We start from the raw sequence: 20,555 nt of genomic DNA on the forward strand, positions 1-20,555 counted from the left end.
ATTATATACAAATTTATTACTGTACACCACGCCACAGTACTAGTAATGGACAAATAGAAAGGGTTCGTTCGACATTAATAGAGATTTGAAGATATTTAAAACAGGAATATAGTTTAACTAGCAGACCCGGCCACACGTTTTTGTGGCTAAGGTATACATTAAATTAAGTTGGTCCAATCTTGGCTTCGGCGACGATATTGATTACTCGAGGTTAATTTATGTTACGCAGCATGATGACAACTCACACTACTTTTAATTGCAAAGTGAGTGAAATTCTAAACTAAGATCATCGATATCTTTTTTTACCACCAATATAGGTCATTCAATCAGTAATTTATGGTTATCATATTGAGGTTTCATTTCAGGAAAACTTCTCTTTCGATTCAATGAAGTGACAGAAATCTGTTGGAAATGCTATTAATCCATCGATATGTGAACTGCGACCCTACCATTTCCAACTGCTTCTACAATCGCAATTTGATATTGTTGCAAAAACACTCATATGAGGCATTCTCTGGAAAAAAATCCACTTGAAAAAAAGTTATTTATTTTCTTTGGCAATGATATATCTTATAGTATATGTAAAACCTAAAATATGGTGTTAGTTCTGTGTAACGCGGGGTTGCCATACTGTAAGGGGCCAAAGTTTTTTGCAAAAAAATTTTCGAACCGCCATAACTTTAAAACTAATGAACAGTTTTTAAAACACCATGTGACTTTTTGTACAGAATTTCTCAAACTTTAAAACTGTGTATCGTAAAAATTTTTAAAATTAATATTTCATAGCAAAAAATGAAATTTTTTTTCTTTTAATTTTTAACCCTTTAGAAATATCGAAAATATCTTAAAATATTCCTTATTTCATCACCTTTTTACCACCCAAAGGGAATTTTGGGACAGCAATATTTGTAAGAGCTACAAATAAAAAACCAACTCAGAACATGATGAAAAGTCATTGATTTATGCACTATTATTCTCTGCATTTAGCGTAACCCAGGATTAACGACGTGGACGTAGCAGACATTTAATCCCTTTTTTTTTTTTAAATTTTTAATATTTATACTCTCGCAACAAATGTTGCTAAAGAGAGTATTATAGTTTTGTTCACATAACGGTTGTTTGTAACACCCAAAACTAAACGAGTTAGATATAGGGTTATATATACCAAAGTGATCAGGGTGAAGAATGGAGTTCAAATCCGAATGTCTGTCTGTCCGTCCGTCCGTCCGTCTGTGCAAGCTGCTACTTGAGTTAAAATTAAGATATCTTGATAAAACTTGGCACACTTATTTCTTGGCACCATAGGAAGGTTGCTCTCGAAAATAAGAAAAATCGGACCACTGCCACGCCCACAAAATTGCGAAACCCGAAAACACATAAAGTGCCATAACTAAGCCATAAATAAAGCTATGAAAATAACATTTGGTATGAAGGATCACACTATGAAGGGGCATATTTGGATGTAATTTTTTTGGGGAAGTGGGCGTGGCCCCGCTCCCTACTAAGTTTTTCGTACATATCTCGCAAACCAATAGAGCTATATAAACCAAACTTTCCGCAGTCGTTTTTTTTTAGCAACTTCCTAATACAGTCCAAAAATTAAAGAAATCGGATCATAACCACGCCCACCTCCCATACAAAGGTTATGTTGAAAACTACTAAAAGTGGGTTAACTCAATAACGAAAAACGTCAGAAACACTAAATTTCACATCGAGAAATCGCAGATGGAAGCTGCACTCCGATTTTTTTAGAAAATGGAAAATGGGCTTGGACATTACAATTTTAATTACAATTCTATTGAAATCCTTAATGGAACGATTATATACAAATTTATTACTGTACACCACGCCACAGTACTAGTAATGGACAAATAGAAAGGGTTCATTCGACATTAATAGAGATTTGAAGATATTTAAAACAGGAATATAGTTTAACTAGCAGACCCGGCCACACGTTTTTGTGGCTAAGGTATACATTAAATTAAGTTGGTCCAATCTTAGCTTCGGCGACGATATTGATTACTCGAGGTTGATTTATGTTACGCAGCATGATGACAACTCACACTACTTTTAATTGCAAAGTGAGTGAAATTCTAAATTAAGATCATCGATATCTTTTTTTTACCGCCAATATAGGTCATTCAATCAGTAATTTATGGTTATCATATTGAGGTTTCATTTCAGGAAAACTTCTCTTTCGAGTCAATGAAGTGACAGAAATCTGTTGGAAATGCTATTAATCCATCGAGATGTCAACTGCGACCCTACCATTTCCAACTGCTTCTACAATCGCAATTTGATATTGTTGCAAAAACACTCATATGAGGCATTCTCTGGAAAAAAAGCCACTTGAAAAAAAAGTTCTTTATTTTCTTTGGCAATGATATATCTTATAGTATATGTAAAACCTAAAATATGGTGTTAGTTCTGTGTAACGCGGGGTTTCCATACTGTAAGGGGCCAAAGTTTTTTGCAAAAAAATTTTCGAACCGCCATAACTTTAAAACTAATGAACAGATTTTAAAACACCATGTGACTTTTTGTACAGAATTTCTCAATCTTTAAAACTGTGTATCGTAAAAATTTTTAAAATTAATATTTCATAGCAAAAAATGAAAATTTTTTTTCTTTTAATTTTTAACCCTTTAGAAATATCGAAAATATCTTAAAATATTCCTTATTTCATCACCTTTTTACCACCCAAAGGGAGTTTTGGGACAGCAATATTTGTAAGAGCTACAAATAAAAAACCAACTCAGAACATGATGAAAAATCATTGATTTATGCACTTTTATTCTCTGCATTTAGCGTAACACAGGATTAACGACGTGGACGTAGCAGACATATAATCCCTTTTTGTTTTTTTTTTTTTATTTTTTAATATTTTTTTTAATTTTTTTGAATTTTTTAAATTTTTAATTTTTTTTTGTTTTTTTTTTGGTTTTTGTTTTTTATTTAAAACAAGTAAGGAAGGTCTAAGTTCGGGTGTAACAGAACATTTTATACTCCCGCAATTTATTTATTTAACTTTATTTATATTAATAATACACAATTTGACCCACATATTCGTGATATATAGTGCATAAAGTCCATTGAAAGTTTGAAACCATAATATTAGGTTAGAAGCACCAAGGTCCTCGTGTTCGATATATGGGGCCTTAAACACCTATGGTCCGATTTCGGCGATTTTTGGAATGGGGCTGCCACACTATAAACATAGTATTCGTTCAAAGCTCTGCACCGATATCTTCACTAGTGGTTACTTTATATATTGTAAAGTAAACGATTCAGATAGTCTTCAAAGTTCTGGTATATAGGAAGTAGGCGCGGTTGTGAAACGATTTGGCCTATTTTCACAACATATCATTGGTTCCTGAGATATGGCTTTTGACCCATAACTGGGCGACGCCACGCCCATTTTCCATTTTGTAAAAAAATCTGAGTGCAGCTTCCATCTGCCATTTCTTATGTGAAATTTAGTGTTTCTGACGTTTTCTGTTAGTGAGTTAACGCACTTTTAGTAATTTTCAACCTAACTTTTGTATGGGAGGGGGGACTGGTTATTATCCGATTTCTGTCATTTTTGGACAGTATAAGGAAATGGCTGAAAAAAACGACTTCAGAAAGTTTGGTTTATATAGCTCTATTGGTTTGCGAGATATACACAAAAAACCGATTTGGGGCGGGGCCACGCCCACTTCCCCAAAAAAATTACATCCAAATATGCCCCTTCATAGTGCGATCCTTCATACTAAATTTTATTTCCATAGCTTTATTTATGGCTTAGTTAAGGCACTTTATGTGTTTTCGGTTTTCGCCATTTTGTGGGCGTGGCAGTGGCAGTATCTCAAACTTTAAAACTGTATATCGAAATTGAGAAAAATCGGACCACTGCCACGCCCACAAAATGGCGAAAACCGAAAAGACATAAAGTGCCATAACTAAGCCATAAATAAAGCGATGGAAATAAAATTTGGTATGAATGGGCATATTTGGATGTAATTTTTTTGGGGTGGTGGGCGTGGCCCCGCCCCCAAACAGGTTTTTTGTACATATCTCGGAAGCCAATAGAGCTATATAAACCAAACTTTCTGCAGTCGTTTTTTAGCCACTTCTTAATATAATCCAAAAATTAAAGAAATCGTATTATAACCACGCCCACCTCTCATACAAAGGTTTGGTTGAAAATTACTAAAAGTGGGTTAACTCACTAACGAAAAACGTCAGAAACACTAAATTTTAGATAAGAAATGGCAGATGGAAGCTGCACTCAGATTTTTTTACAAAATGGAAAATGGGCGTGGCGTCGCCCACTTATGGGTCAAAAACCATATCTCAGGAACTACTCGACCGATTTCAATGAAACTTGGTTTGTAATAGTTTCTTTACATCCCAATGATATGTTGTGAAAATAGACCAAATCGCTTCACAACCACGTCTACATCCTATATACCAGAACTTTGCACAAATACTATATTTATAGTGTGGCAGCCCCATTCTAAAAATCGCCGAAATCGGACCATAGGTTTTTAAGGCCTCATGTATCGAACACGAGGACCTCGGTGCTTCTAACCTAATATTATGGTTTCCAACTTTCAATGGACTTTTTACAATATATATGACGAATATGTGGGTCAAATTGTGTATTATATAATTTAAATAAAGTTAAATAAATAAGTTGCGAGAGTATAAAATGTTCGGTTATACCCGAACTTAGCCCTACCTTACTTGTTTTATATAAAATAATGTTTTTTGTAGATAATGATAAGTTCTACAAAATTGTAGTACATCACTTTGTTATATCTTCAATCGTTTTCGCAGCATTCTCGATTATAGGAAGTTTTTCGGTATTTTTTTACATTATCGGAGTTTTGGTAAGGAACCCTATTTTTAACTAAATATAGCCTATGTCGCTCAGGGATAGTATAGCTTTCCAACGGTGAAAGAATCGGTACAGTAGTTTCGGAGCCTATTCGAGGCAAACAAACAAAAAATCAAACCTTTCCTCTTTATAATATTAGTATAGATTAGTAACTTTGAAGACATTATTAGGGCGGCTCAACAATATAGTAATACAATACACTCAGTAACAGGTAAACAACTTTTTAATGTGTACTTTGCTCTACAAAACTATTTTTCTCTCGTTGATCAGCGTTACGCTCTGCCTCGGTCAACTTCCACTCTGTTCTAACTGTGTGATTTTGTAAGAAAATGTATGCGCACAGCTTTGAAGCTTATTTCTAGCATTCATCGGCGTTGCGCTCGGCTCGGCTTTGAGCGTCCACTCTGCAGGTACCCTAAGTCAACATCTGTCGATATGCGATATTTAGCTTAAAATCGACTTTATTCAGTCTTAAATTTATACCAATCAGTATGTTTATTAGATAAAGAAGATGTGCCGGACGAAATTACTGGTTTTTCACATAGGGTTAGTAACACTGGTGAATGATCAGAGCTTAAATCTGAGCTATCTTCAATACGTAAATTGATTTTCGATACTTTGTTGATGACAAAATTGTCAAGAAGATATATATAAAACTAATGAAGAAATAATATTAATTGACAATTCAAGTATGGACTTTGAAATACAAATAATAGAAACATTATTAAGACAATTAAAAATCGAAAATAGCAGTCGAAAAAGAGGCCTTAATCAATTAGGTACAGTATGGAAATGGATTTCAGGTACACCAGACCATGATGATTTTATGAAAATAACAAAGTAAATGATCTAATTGAAAATAATAATCAACAATTAACTAACTCACAAATATTTAAAACAATTGGGGAATTAACAGAAATAATAAAACAATTACAAGGCAGCTCGAACGAAAAAACTATTATTAAGACAAAGAAATTAACTAATAATTACTGAACTTGAAAACACAATACAAACAATTACAATATCAAAACTGGGAATTTTGAAACCCTTAATTTTAGATATGGCAGTAATCAATGAAAAAATTTGCGTAACAATATCAGATCATATTGATGTTTCAGAACTTAAAATTGCACAGAAAAATAACCTAATAGTTGCAACAAAAACTTTGAAAAATTTTTCAGATTTTCATCAAGTAAGACATTTTTTGGTATTCTGTGACAATTTTGATAAAATAAAAAGCTTTAGTACGCATAGCTTTTCCCCACACGTGTCGGAAATAAAATAATGTAAACAGAAACAGCTGATTTCTGCCCAATTATGTATATTGAATTGATTTTTTTTAATTATTCCATAACGTAAGTTTTCACAAGCATTTCAATATTTGTTGCAAAAAAGTTAATAATTAAACTTCAATTTCACAATAAATTCTTTGTTCTTGGTCTAGACGTGAAGTTTCTGAGAGTCGCCAAATATTTCATGCTCCGAATCTGGCCCTATTTTTTATGCAAAATATCTTTATTTGGATGAGTGTTTTTTTTAACCGAGAATTCATTGTGGCTTCGTTGATAAGTTTGGTTTACGATTGACCGATTATCTGTCCGATTCTGATGTCGAGATATCGACTGAAGCTTCCCAGACCTGATGCAAAGTATTTGGTTTGATTTTACAACCCCATTGACTCTATATAGATGATAAGGTTATACCGCATTTACTCGGTCGCCAGAGCCTCGTTAACCTCCCTAACCAAATAGGGAGTGCCGCGCGTAAATGATATTGATTGATAATCTGATGGAAGAGGCTATATATTCGCTTTATTGACTAAACTGTAATCGCATGCAATATATAGAAAAAATTTCGTCAAAGTTAACCTCATTATCTTAATTTTTGTATACAAAAAAGGGAAAAATAAACTTCTTAATATAGAAACGGCTCAATAAGCGAGCCATCAACATGTTCATATTTTTCCTCTTTGTATAAAATAACGACAAAAGTAAAATATCTCCATTACAACAAATACCACAACGAAATATTTTATTTGTCAAGAGCATTTTACTTCTTAATAATTTATAAAGAAAAAAACTTTTTATTTTAGACACAGAATACGAAATGCTTGATAAAGTTAAAATTTTTATAAATTAGAAATTTGTTGAATTTGTAATGTGCACAGAATAGGGCTGTAAATATCCAAAAATACAAAACATTTGTAAACTCTTTAAAGCCATACCCGTATCACAAAAAGATAGACAATTACTAATCGAAAATGAAATAATAAAATGCGAAAACAAATTTTATCCAGTTCAATTTTGTCAAAAAGAGTTAAATAATGCATTTTGTATGATGAAAAGAAATAATACTTGTTTATCAGACATGTTAAATAATGGACATGCTAATTGTATGGATGGGGATGGGGTCATATGTAGAAGTTCACGCAAGTGAGGAAAGTTTCTGATTGCCATTCACTTGGGAGTGGCCAGGAACGATTCTTTTGCATATGACTCAAGCAGCTCACGACTTCCGGTTTTAGACCAAGTATCCCCTGGGTAGCTAACAGACATCCGTTTGGAGGCGAGCTAAAGTGAGAAGGCGAAGCCCGCTTGTGCGGTTGTGCGTAGGGCTTGGGACCCACCACATAAAAACGAATAACCAGTGAATAAGAAACACAGGCCTCGGATGAGAAACCCCCCTTTTGATGACGACCACGGCAAACGTATAAAGGACTATGATTTGAGGGCATGCACCTGGAATGTCCGGACTCTTAATTGGGAAGGTGCCTCTGCCCAGCTGGTTGATGTCCTCATACAACTAAAGGCTGACATCACCGCCGTCCAAGAAGTGCGATGGACGGGACAAGGACGGAAGAAGGTGGGTCCTTGTGACATCTACTACAGCGGCCATATAAAGGAGCGCAAATTCGGTGTTGGATTTGTGGTGGGAGAGAGACTACGTCGCCGAGTCCTGGCATTCACCCCGGTGGATGAACGTCTTGCCACAATCCGCATCAAAGCGAGGTTCTTCAACATATCGCTGATTTGCGCCCACGCCCCAACGGAAGAGAAGGACGATGCGACCAAAGATGCTTTCTATGAGCGCCTAGAACGCATCTATGAGCGCTGCCCCCGCCACGATGTCAAAATCGTGCTTGGCGATTTTAACGCCAGGGTGGGTAAAGAAGGTGTCTTTGGCACAACAGTCGGAAAATTCAGCCTCCATGACGAAACATCGCCAAACGGCCTGAGGCTGATCGACTTCGCTGGGGCCCGAAATATGGTTGTCTGTAGTACCAGATTCCAGCATAAAAAAATTCATCAAGCAACGTGGCTGTCCCCTGATCGAAACACGCGCAATCAAATCGATCACGTTGTGATAGACGGAAGACATGTCTCCAGTGTTTTAGACGTGCGTACGCTCCGAGGACCAAACATTGACTCGGACCATTATCTAGTAGCAGCAAAGATACGCACTCGCCTCTGTGCAGCAAAGAACGCCCGTCAACAAACACAAGGAAGGTTCGACGTCGAAAAGCTGCAATCACAACCGACAGCCGAACGATTTTCTACTCGACTTGCACTCCTGCTCTCTGAGAGCACTCATCAGCATCTCGATATAAGGGAGCTGTGGAACGGCATCTCAAACTCATTGCATACCGCTGCAGCCGAAACAATTGGTCTCCGGCAACGCCAAAAAACCAGTTGGTACGATGAGAATTGTCGTTCCGCAGTGGAGAGAAAACAGACTGCCTACCTCGCAACGTTGCGATCGACCACAACACGTACGGGGTGGGATAGATATCGAGAACTGAAGAGGGAAGCGAGACGCATTTGCAGACGTAAAAAGAAAGAGGCCGAAATGCGTGAGTATGAAAAGCTTGAAAAGCTGGCCGACATGGGTAATGCTCGAAAATTTTATGAAAAGATGAGGCGATTAACAGAAGGTTTCAAGACCGGAGCATTATCATGTAGGGACCGAGAAGGTAATCTGGTAACGGATGTCCAGAGCACACTGGGATTATGGAGGGATCACTTCTCCGACCTGCTCAATGGCAGTGAAAGTACAACACCAGGAGATGGCGAACCCGATTCCCCAATCGATGACGATGGAATAGATGTTCCATTACCCGACCATGAAGAAATTCGAATAGCAATTACCCGCTTGAAGAACAACAAAGCGGCGGGGGCCGATGGATTACCGGCCGAGCTATTCAAATACGGCGGCGAAGAACTGATAAGGTGCATGCATCAGCTTCTTTGTAGAATATGGTCGGAAGAAAGCATGCCTGACGATTGGAATCTTAGTGTGCTCTGCCCAATCCATAAGAAGGGAGACCCCACAATCTGCGCCAACTACCGTGGTATAAGTCTCCTCAATATCGCATATAAGGTTTTGTCGAGCGTATTGTGTGAAAGACTAAAGCCCACCGTCAACGAACTGATTGGACCTTATCAGTGTGGCTTTAGACCTGGAAAATCTACAATGGACCAGATATTCACCATGCGCCAAATCTTGGAAAAGACCCGAGAGAGAAGAATCGATACCCACCATCTTTTTATCGATTTTAAAGCTGCCTTCGATAGCACGAAAAGGAGCTGCCTTTATGCCGCGATGTCTGAATTTGGTATCCCTGCAAAACTAATACGGCTATGTAAGCTGACGTTGAGCAACACCAAAAGCTCCGTCAGGATCGGGAAGGACCTCTCCGAGCCGTTCGATACCAAACGAGGCTTCAGACAGGGTGACTCACTATCGTGCGACTTCTTCAATCTATTGCTGGAAAAAATATTACGAGCTGCAGAACTAAATAGAGAGGGTACAATCTTCTACAAGAGTGTACAGCTCCTGGCGTATGCCGATGATATTGATATCATCGGAAGCAACAACCGCGCCGTTTGTTCTGCGTTTTCCAGACTAGATAAAGAAGCGAAGCGTATGGGTCTGGTGGTGAATGAGGACAAGACGAAATATCTCCTGTCATCAAACAAACAGTCAGCGCACTCGCGTCTTGGCTCCCACGTCACTGTTGACAGTCATAACTTTGAAGTTGTAGATAATTTCGCTTATCTGGGAACCAGCATTAACTGCCTTGAAATCCAACGCAGAATCACTCTTGCCAACAGGTGCTACTTTGGACTAAGTAGGCAATTGAAAAGTAAAGTCCTCTATCGACGAACCAAAAGCAAACTCTATAAGTCGCTCATTATTCCCGTCCTGATGTATGGCGCTGAAGCGTGGACGATGACAACATCCGATGAGACTACTCTTGGGGTTTTCGAGAGAAAGGTTTTGCGCAAGATTTATGGTCCTCTAAACATTGGCAACGGCGAATACCGCAGACGATGGAACGATGAGCTGTACGATTTATACGACGACATTGACATAGTTCAGCGAATAAAAAGACAGCGGCTACGCTGGCTAGGTCATGTTGTACGGATGGAATAAAACACTCCAGCTCTGAAAGTATTCGATGCAGTACCCGCTGGAGGAAGCCGCGGAAGAGGACGACCTCCACTCCGGTGGAAAGACCAAGTGCAAAGTGACCTGGCTTCACTTGGTGTTTCCAGTTGGCGCCAAAAAGCAAAAAGGAGGAATGAGTGGCGCGCTCTGGTGGATTCGGCTATAATCGCTTAAAGCGGTTCCTACGCCAAATATATATATATATATATAATTGTACTAAGATTAATAATAATAAAGTAATAAATATTGTAAAAGACGGCGCGATAATAGTTTCGGAAAAACATACTGTTAATATTCATACAATAGAAGGAGTATATTTGACAACTATTGAAGACAATGTAATAATAGATGATATAAAATATGAAAATCCTACGGGAAAAAAATTTTAACTATATTAAAGAAGCCAATTCTTGAAAAAGAATATATTGAAACAACAAATATTGATTTAAGAATGGAAAACACTAATATGCTATCCCCAATAAAAAAGGAAATAAAAAGAAATCCTATTTGGTGGACATTTAGTACTTTATTATTGATAATCATAATAGGATATTTATTACCATATATTATATTAAATATCAAAATTAAAAAATCAAAGGAAAAATAGGAAATGTTAATAAAATTATCAACACAAATTGAAAACTTACTGAATATATAAGTTAATTTTATTCTTATTTAAAAGAATAAAATAAAAAACAAGTAAGGAAGGGCTAAGTTCGGGTGTAACCGAACATTTTATACTCTCGCAATTTATTTATTTGACTTTATTTATATTATGTAATACACAATTTGACCCACATATTCGTCATATATATTGTAACGGGTGATTTTTTTGAGGTTAGGATTTTCATGCATTAGTATTTGACAGATCACGTGGGATTTCAGACATGGTGTCAAAGAGAAAGATGCTCAGTATGCTTTGACATTTCATCATGAATAGACTTACTAACGAGCAACGCTTGCAAATCATTGAATTTTATTACCAAAATCAGTGTTCGGTTCGAAATGTGTTTCGCGCTTTACGTCCGATTTATGGTCTACATAATCGACCAAGTGAGCAAACAATTAATGCGATTGTGACCAAGTTTCGCACTCAGTTTACTTTATTGGACATTAAACCAACCACACGAATGCGTACAGTGCGTACAGAAGAGAATATTGCGTCTGTTTCTGAGAGTGTGGCTGAAGACCGTGAAATGTCGATTCGTCGCCGTTCGCAGCAATTGGGTTTGTGTTATTCGACCACATGGAAGATTTTACGCAAAGATCTTGGTGTAAAACCGTATAAAATACAGCTCGTGCAAGAACTGAAGCCGAACGATCTGCCACAACGTCGAATTTTCAGTGAATGGGCCCTAGAAAAGTTGGCAGAAAATCCGCTTTTTTATCGACAAATTTTGTTCAGCGATGAGGCTCATTTCTGGTTGAATGGCTACGTAAATAAGCAAAATTGCCGCATTTGGGGTGAAGAGCAACCAGAAGCCGTTCAAGAACTGCCCATGCATCCCGAAAAATGCACTGTTTGGTGTGGTTTGTACGCTGGTGGAATCATTGGACCGTATTTTTTCAAAGATGCTGTTGGACGCAACGTTACGGTGAATGGCGATCGCTATCGTTCGATGCTAACAAACTTTTTGTTGCCAAAAATGGAAGAACTGAACTTGGTTGACATGTGGTTTCAACAAGATGGCGCTACATGCCACACAGCTCGCGATTCTATGGCCATTTTGAGGGAAAACTTCGGAGAACAATTCATCTCAAGAAATGGACCCGTAAGTTGGCCACCAAGATCATGCGATTTAACGCCTTTAGACTATTTTTTGTGGGGCTACGTCAAGTCTAAAGTCTACAGAAATAAGCCAGCAACTATTCCAGCTTTGGAAGACAACATTTCCGAAGAAATTCGGGCTATTCCGGCCGAAATGCTCGAAAAAGTTGCCCAAAATTGGACTTTCCGAATGGACCACCTAAGACGCAGCCGCGGTCAACATTTAAATGAAATTATCTTCAAAAAGTAAATGTCATGAACCAATCTAACGTTTCAAATAAAGAACCGATGAGATTTTGCAAATTTTATGCGTTTTTTTTTTTAAAAAGTTATCAAGCTCTTAAAAAATCACCCTTTATAAAGTCCATTGAAAGTTGGAAACCATAATATTAGACTAGAAGCACCGAGGTCCCCGTGTTCGATATATGGGGCCTTAAAACCCTATGGTCCGATTTCGGCGATTTTTAGAATGGGGCTGCCACACTATAAACATAGTATTTGTGCAAAGTTCTGCACCGATATCTTCACTAGTGCTTACTTTATATATTGTAATGTAAACGATTCAGATCCACTTCAAAGTTCTGGTATATAGGAAGTAGCCTTTGTATGGGAGGTGGGCGTGGTTATTATCCGATTTTTCATTTCATTTCTTTCATTTTTGGACTGTACTAAGAAGTGGCTAAACAAAACGACTGCAGAAAGTTTGGTTTATATAGCTCTATTGGTTTCCGAGATATGTACAAAAAACCAATTTGAAGGCGGGACCACGCCCACCTCCCCAAAAAAATTACATCCAAATGTGCCCCTCCCTAATGGGATCCTATGTTCCAAATTTAATTTTCATAACTATGTTTAAACTATTTTGTGGGCGTGGCAGTGGACCGATTTTGCCCATTTTCGAAAGCAACCTCCTCAGGGTGCCAAGGAACATGAGTTCCAAGTTTCATTAAGATATCTTAATTTTTACTCAAGTTATCGCTTGCACGGACAGACGGACGGTCAGACATCCGGATTTCAAATCCACTCGTCATCCTGATCATTTATGTATATATAACCCCATATCTAACTCTTATATTTCTTGGTGACACAAACAACCGTTATGTGAAAAAAACTATTATACTCTGTGCAACAGGTTGAGAGAGTATAAAATAATTATAACACGAAAATGGGTGTTTTTAATCTTTAATTTTTTTATGACCATTTCCACTGACTATTCATAACTACAACTAAATTAAGACTATTTGTTACTACTACTAAATTATAACTATTTAATTATATTAAACCTAGCCCTATATAAACGTGCGACGCTGCTGATCAATTCGGTGTGCGCGTTTCTTGATTCGCTGGCTTATTTCCGTGCTAGTTTTTTAGGCTGGGCTTGCATTTTTTGTTATTACGAAATATTAATTGCAGAGCTTGCATTTCGTTAATTGTTTCATTCTTTTAGGAAATAAATTGCAAAGCTTGCTTTATTTAATATTTCATTCTTTAACTTATATATTATAACACCTAAGCTCTGCACTTCCTAGAATGTAAGATGAAGCTCTGTATCCAGGCTTAAGAAAATAACTGTATAAAAGAACAATCAATAAAGAAATTCAGTTTAGTTATTACGACTCACTAGAATCGCGCGAGTCGTGTTCTTTTTAAAAACCCACCCATATAACAATAAAAAATAATTTTCATCCCCACACCATTACATGCTCTCTACCATGTTTTACGGTAATACGTAGATTTTGCGGTTGTAGCTCAGCAATTGGTTTTGTCCATACATATCTATTTCTATCCGATATAAAGAGGTTGAAATTACTCTCATCTGCAAAAATTCAACTGTTCGTTTGCAACCTTCAACATTGCACTTCGAGTTTTTGCATTGATGTGGTTTATTTCGGGCTGTGCGGTCATTTAAATCAGCTTTTCTGAGCATTATTCTTGTGGTTTTGGGATGACTGTTCTTTCCAAGGATTTTTTCCATTTCGTTGCTTAAACCTGCAGCACTTAAATGGGGATATTCTCGTATTTTCCGTGCTATCCAACGGGAGTCACATTCGTTAAATGTTTTATTATGAGTCGATTTATTTTATTTGCGACACGATTTTCAATAACATAGCATTAAATGATATGCCGAATAGTTCCTTGAATCAGTTTCGTCATTTACGCGACGTTGCGTTGACTTTTTCCGTCTTTATAATTCTTAGGATTAACTCGCACACTTCAATACTGCGTTTGCGGCCTATTTTAAAATATCCTTTACAAATGACAATACCAAAATGTCAAAACTTTTAAATATCATTCCAGGATAGCTCACATTTCTCAGTACTAGTGGTCGGGCCACGCATTGCTGTGGATAAGGTATATGTATGTTAAATTCTATTCTGATTAACTATTTGATAAAGTGAAATTAATTGTATAACTTAAATTGTAGCTTTGTTATATCCCTGTTTGTTTAATTACTATTATTTAGTTGTTGCACAGGTCCGATTTTGGCCATCAAGAATACCAACCTTCTCATAGTATCAATGTTTAAGTTTTAGCTAAATTTTATTAGGATATCCAGATCAAATTATCTTTTGACCAAACGGCCGACCGGAAAGACGGATGTTGAGCTGTGACCACGACCATTTACCTAAAATTGTGTAAATCCTAATGTCCTTCCGTGCTGTGAATATCTGTTCCAAACGACTATTTTTATACTCTCGCAACAAGTGTTGCTAAAGAGAGTATTATAGTTTTGTTCACATAACGGTTGTTTGTAACACCCAAAACTAAACGAGTTAGATATAGGGTTATATATACCAAAGTGATCAGGGTGAAGAGTGGAGTTCAAATACGAATGTCTGTCTGTCCGTCCGTCCATCCATCCGTCTGGGCAAGCTGTAACTTGAGTAAAAATTAAGATATCTTGATGAAACTTGGCACACTTGTTTCTTAGCACCATAGGAAGGTTGCCGAAAACACATAAAGTGCGATAACTAAGCCATAAATAAAGCTATGGAAATAAAATTTGGTATGAAGGATCGGACTATGAAGAAGCATATTTGGATGTAATTTTTTTGGGGAACTGGACGTGGCCCCGCCCCAAAATAGGTTTTTTGTATATATTTCGCAAACCAATAGAGTAATATAAACCAAACTTTCTGCAGTCGTTTTTTTAGCCATTTCCTTATACAGTCCAAAAATGACAGAAATCGGATAATAACCACGCCCCCCTCCCATACAAAGGTTAGGTTGAAAATTACTAAAAGTGCATTAGCTCACTAACCAAAAACGTCAGAAACACTAAATTTCACATAGGAAATGGTAGACTCAGATTTTACTACAAAATGGAAAATGGGCGTGGCGTCGCCCACTTATGGGTCAAAAACCATATCTCAGGAACTACTCGACCGATTTCAATGAAACTTGGTTTGTAATAGTTTCCTTACATCCCAATAATATGTTGTGAAAATAGGCCAAATCGCTTCACAACCACGCCTATTTCCTATATACCAGAACTTTGAAGACAATCTGAACCGTTTACTTTACAATATATAAAGTAAGTACTAGTGAAGATATCGGTGCAGAACTTTGCACAAATACTATGTTAATAGTGTGGCAGCCCCATTCTAAAAATCGCCGAAATCGGACCATAGGTTTTTAAGGCCCCATATATCGAACACCAGGATCTCGGTGCTTCTAACCTAATTTTATGGTTTACAACTTTCAATGGACTTTATACAATATATATGACGAATATGTGGGTCAAATTGTGTATTATATAATATAAATAAAGTTAAATAAATAAATTGCGAGAGTATAAAATGTTCGGTTACACCCGAACTTAGCCCTTCCTTACTTGTTTTTCTTATTTTTATACTCTCGCAACAAAAGTTGCTACGAGAGTATTATAGTTTTGTTCACATAACGGTTGTTTGTAACACCTAAAACTAAAAGAGTTAGATATAGAGTCATTTATACCAAAGTGATCAGGGTGACGAGTAGATTTGAAATCCGGATGTCTGTCCGTCCGTCTGTCCATCTGTGCAAGCTGTAACTTGAGTAAAAGTTAAAATATCTTGACGAAACCTGGCACAAATATTCCTTGCCACCACAAAATGGCACCCCGAAAACTAAAAACACATAAAGTGTCAATACTAAGCCATAAATGAAGTTATAAAAATAAAATTTGGAATAAAGGATTGCACTAGGAGGGGGCATATTTGGATGTAATTTATTTGGGGAAGTGGGCGTGGCCCCACCCACAAATCGGTTATTAGTATTTAACTCGCAAACCAATAAAGCTATATAAACCAAACTTTCTGCAGTCGGTTCTCTTACGTACCCCACCACACACCATGAAAATAGTTGAAATCGGATAATAACCACGCCCACCTCCCATACAAAGGTTAGGTTGAAAATTACTAAAAGTGATTAACTCACTAACGAAAAACGTCAGAAACACTAAATTTTGCAGAAGAAATAGCAGAAGGGAGCTGTACTCAGATTTTTTTACAAAATGGAAAATGAGCGTGGCATCGCCCACTTATGGGTCAAAAACCATATCTCAGGAACTACTCGACCGATTCGAATGAAATTCGGTATATAATATTTTCTTGATACCCTGATAACATGGACAAAAAATGGGCGAAATCGGTTTACAACTACGACTACATTCCTTGTAACTCAATTTTGAATTCCATCTTATTCCCTCACTTTATAATGTAAACATAAGGAACCAATGAAGATAGCGGAATAAAACTTTACACAAATAGTGCATATCATCTCTGGCTTCACTTGTGAAAAAATTGTCGAAAACGGACTATAACTTTTCAAGGCCCCAGATATCGAACATGTTGAACTCAGCGCCTAAGGGTAAATTTTAACAGAAAATTTGGGTAAATCTCTCAGATAATTTAATGTAATTCATAGGAAATATAGTGTTCTGTTAAAAAAATTATTAAAATTGGGTCATAACATCTCCATATACCTAATTATTGGTATATATGTAATGGTTAATATTAGAATTACCTCAGCCCTCATATAGTAGATATTAAGATTTTCGTTATTCTATTAAACTTTATGCCGAATTTATGGGTTAATTTGTATGTTATCTTAATAAAATTTCTTCAATAAATTGTGAGAGTATAAAATGTTCGGTTCTACCCGAACTTAGCCTTTCCTTACTTGTTTTTTTTTTAATTTTTTGCATTTGTCCGGTTTTTGCCTATCTACAATACACTCTGATATTGCTTGTTGTAATGTTTGCGAAATTTTATTAAGGTATATAGATTTCAATTCAAATTATCGCTTGACCGAATGGGCAAGCGGATAAACATTGCCATTAAAATTTAAAATATAAACTATCCTATCTTTTAAGTTGGGCCAAACAGCAGACATGTGCAAAATTTCATTAAAATCGGTTCTAATCGTTTGACATGTTCTGTAAATCGTTCCGTTATTGCTTTTTTCGAACATCATCAAATCGTTTTGTCGCCCTGTTCTGCTTTTCGGAATCGTTACAAATTTCCGATTTCATATTAGGCAAGATAAATGATAGCGATTTTGAATCCAACTTAAATTTTTGTTTAAGAAACATTTATTAAAATGTACGTATTTAATAAAAAAAACTAAAAATAATATCATTATATAAAACTAAGCAACCCAACAAACACTTGAGTCGAAATTCTCAAACGTTAGAGAAAATATTAATTTTCAATTTGAAATCATCATTTATTAAATTTGAAAGACAACATTTTCTCAAAGGCTACCCTGCAGACAGGTACCGGCGAATTCTTCGGTGAAATGCCAGGGAGCGGTACTAGCAGTTTCAATGAAAGTTTCTATGCCATTCTTAAGGGAGAATTGTCAAAAGTACCCGAAACTATTGTGTACGAGTGATCGTTCATCTCTTTCTTGCACATTACATTCATCATTTAGCAATTTATATATACCTCTTGCACGATTATGTGAATGATCTTGGTACAATCACGGATGAAAGACCCAAAACTCCGAACCAAAACTACATGTGCACTTTCAGTACTGTTCTTGGTACTATTACAGATGAAAGACCCAAAACTGCGAACCAAAACTCCAGGTGCACTTTCAGTACTGCGATCACAAAAGCCCAGAAACTATACCCGATATTTTCGGTTAGTTCTACCAAAATCCCAAATGAGAATTTAATAACAAAATCATTAATTATATTACATATTTATTAAAAATATTATGCCATTTAGGTGTTTATTATTATATTTACTTTATACATATATTATCGTACTACGCTATATACATATGTATAAAGAATTGAATAGTTGAACAATTTTTGCAATCAGACAAAGGCTGGAGAAAGAGTTGCAAATCTCACATACCCCGTGCGGGCTGGAAGTGTAAGCTGCGCACATTATGTGAGAACTCTTTTGGTTGCTTTAGGAGTTTTTATAAGATCTGTTCTTTCATTATTTTCACTAGTACTTGATTCATCTGGGAGGGAGGGTTGCTATAAAATATAAAGTAAAATTTTAATTTTTATAAAGTTTGTAATAAAAGTTGGCAATAATTACCTTATGTTTCAGGAATTCTAAATCTAGCACGGCACCGTTCAAGTCTTAACATCCATGCTCTTGCTGTATTATTTTCATTGAACTAACTTCGGTGAATTTATGTCCTTGTAAAGCGATACAACAACTTTATGATTCCTCAATACAAGGTGAAAATGAATCAAAAAAGTCCTCCTAATTAAACATACAAAAAGTTTTTAAATTTCTATGAGCACAAACATTCACTTAAATTTATCCTTTAATTTCTGTGTTGTAGCTGCTAATGGCACGGCCAAGTGCCGATAAGCCCAAAAATACTGAAACTGCTTTGTCCTCTAGCTCATTGGCAAAACCCAGTTGACACACGTCGGTTTCAAAGGCACCTAAACCATGTCCAATTCCATGTTCGAATTGTCGTGCTTGTGTTGACCAAAAGGTTTAATTGCACGTAAAAAAATGACATTAAACTTAATATCTGCTGTGTAAATGATTTGCGTTCCATGTAGCATATCCATACTTCTGAATTTGCTTGCAGCACATATTCAATCGCTTCGAAAGTTCTACGCTGCTACAATAAGTGACACCAATAAGTTTGTGTACCTTTAACGCGCCATATGAGGTTTGAAATATCTGTGTGGAAAATTAATTAGAATTTAAGGCAAGATAATATTATTATATTCAACTATTATTTACGTATTCAATGGTTTCGCCATTGATGTTGATCATTGTTGGCGTAGCTTCTATTGCGTGCTTCGAATTGACAGTGTAATGAAGTATTACTGTATCAACATCTTCAATTCCATATTTTGGCTTTAGAAAACTTTTATTTTACGTTTTAATTGTTTAAAAATGCGTGCTTCTATAATTTAAACTTTAATTAGGCTGCAGATCACTGAATTAAATAAAACACGCAAAATAATACTTCACAAGCAGCCATGATATAACTCAAAACAAAATTTGTTCAAACACGAGAACTTTGGTTGTTTCTTTCTATCATTCAGGGTGCTGTATGAGAGAAGAGTTGAGTTATGCACATTTTACCCTTTGTTGCGTATGTGTGTATGTAGTGGTGTTATTAAAATTTCTTTGAATGTGTTGGAGTTTCAGTACCCATGACTTGCTGGGTATTTCTCAAAATTGTTGCCATCGTTTTACAATTAGAGAAAAATCATTTTCTCAAATATATGGCATGCCGTTTCATTGCGTTCAATAATCAATCAATCATCTGTCAAAAAGTATTCATAATTAGAAACACGTAATCGTGAAGTGCAGCAATTTTGAAGAATACAAGTGAAAGGAAGTATAATATTATAAATATTTGTTATAATTGTGATATTTCGAACAGAAAATGCTTACCTACTACAAAGAAAATAAAAAGTGAAGTGAGGCAGATATTTGACTTGCTCACAGATAATGTGTAGATGCGACTATGGAGGAAAGTCCTTCTACTTCCAATAGGGTGGAATATGAGTTTAGTGATATAGAAAGTGATGATTCCGTATATGAAATGTTAGGAATTCTACAAAAATATATTAGAGATATTCCAAAGGATGCACGAACTTTAAAGTGTACTCCTAAGATTCCACTCATAGAGAAAATTGGAACAGACTACGGCATAGAAGACTCCCTGACAGTTTTGTTTATTGAGGAAATCATTTCATTCCACCGAAATTCACCTCAACATTAATATTGATGGCCTTCCACTCGCAAAAAGTTGAAATTTGCAAGCTTGGCCTATTTTAATAAATGTAAATGAGGAACCAGTTGTCATGGTTGTGGGAGCATATTGCGGAAATAGTAAGGCCCTCTGCCCGAACACCTTCTTGCAACGATTTGTGGATTAGAACATGGTTTAAACTTCAATGGTAAACATTTTTAAATTTATTGCCGGTCTTTTATTTGTGATGCACCAGCAAGATCCTATGTATTGGGTGTTAAAGGA

The 20,555-nt window shown here is 36.3% G+C and overlaps 1 long non-coding RNA gene across 1 annotated transcript; it reads right to left on the minus strand.

Annotated features, from left to right (window-relative positions):
• Window positions 1-18,347: 18,347 nt before the first annotated feature.
• Window positions 18,348-19,639, minus strand: LOC128920377 (uncharacterized). The gene is made up of 3 exons (XR_008470436.1): window positions 19,307-19,639; window positions 18,638-19,243; window positions 18,348-18,573 (listed from the first exon to the last, which is right to left on the minus strand). It is a non-coding gene; the product is annotated as an uncharacterized LOC128920377 (long non-coding RNA).
• Window positions 19,640-20,555: the final 916 nt, after the last annotated feature.

The sequence above is a fragment of the Zeugodacus cucurbitae genome, chromosome 3, assembly GCF_028554725.1.
Source record: "Zeugodacus cucurbitae isolate PBARC_wt_2022May chromosome 3, idZeuCucr1.2, whole genome shotgun sequence".
Lineage (NCBI taxonomy): Eukaryota > Metazoa > Arthropoda > Insecta > Diptera > Tephritidae > Zeugodacus > Zeugodacus cucurbitae.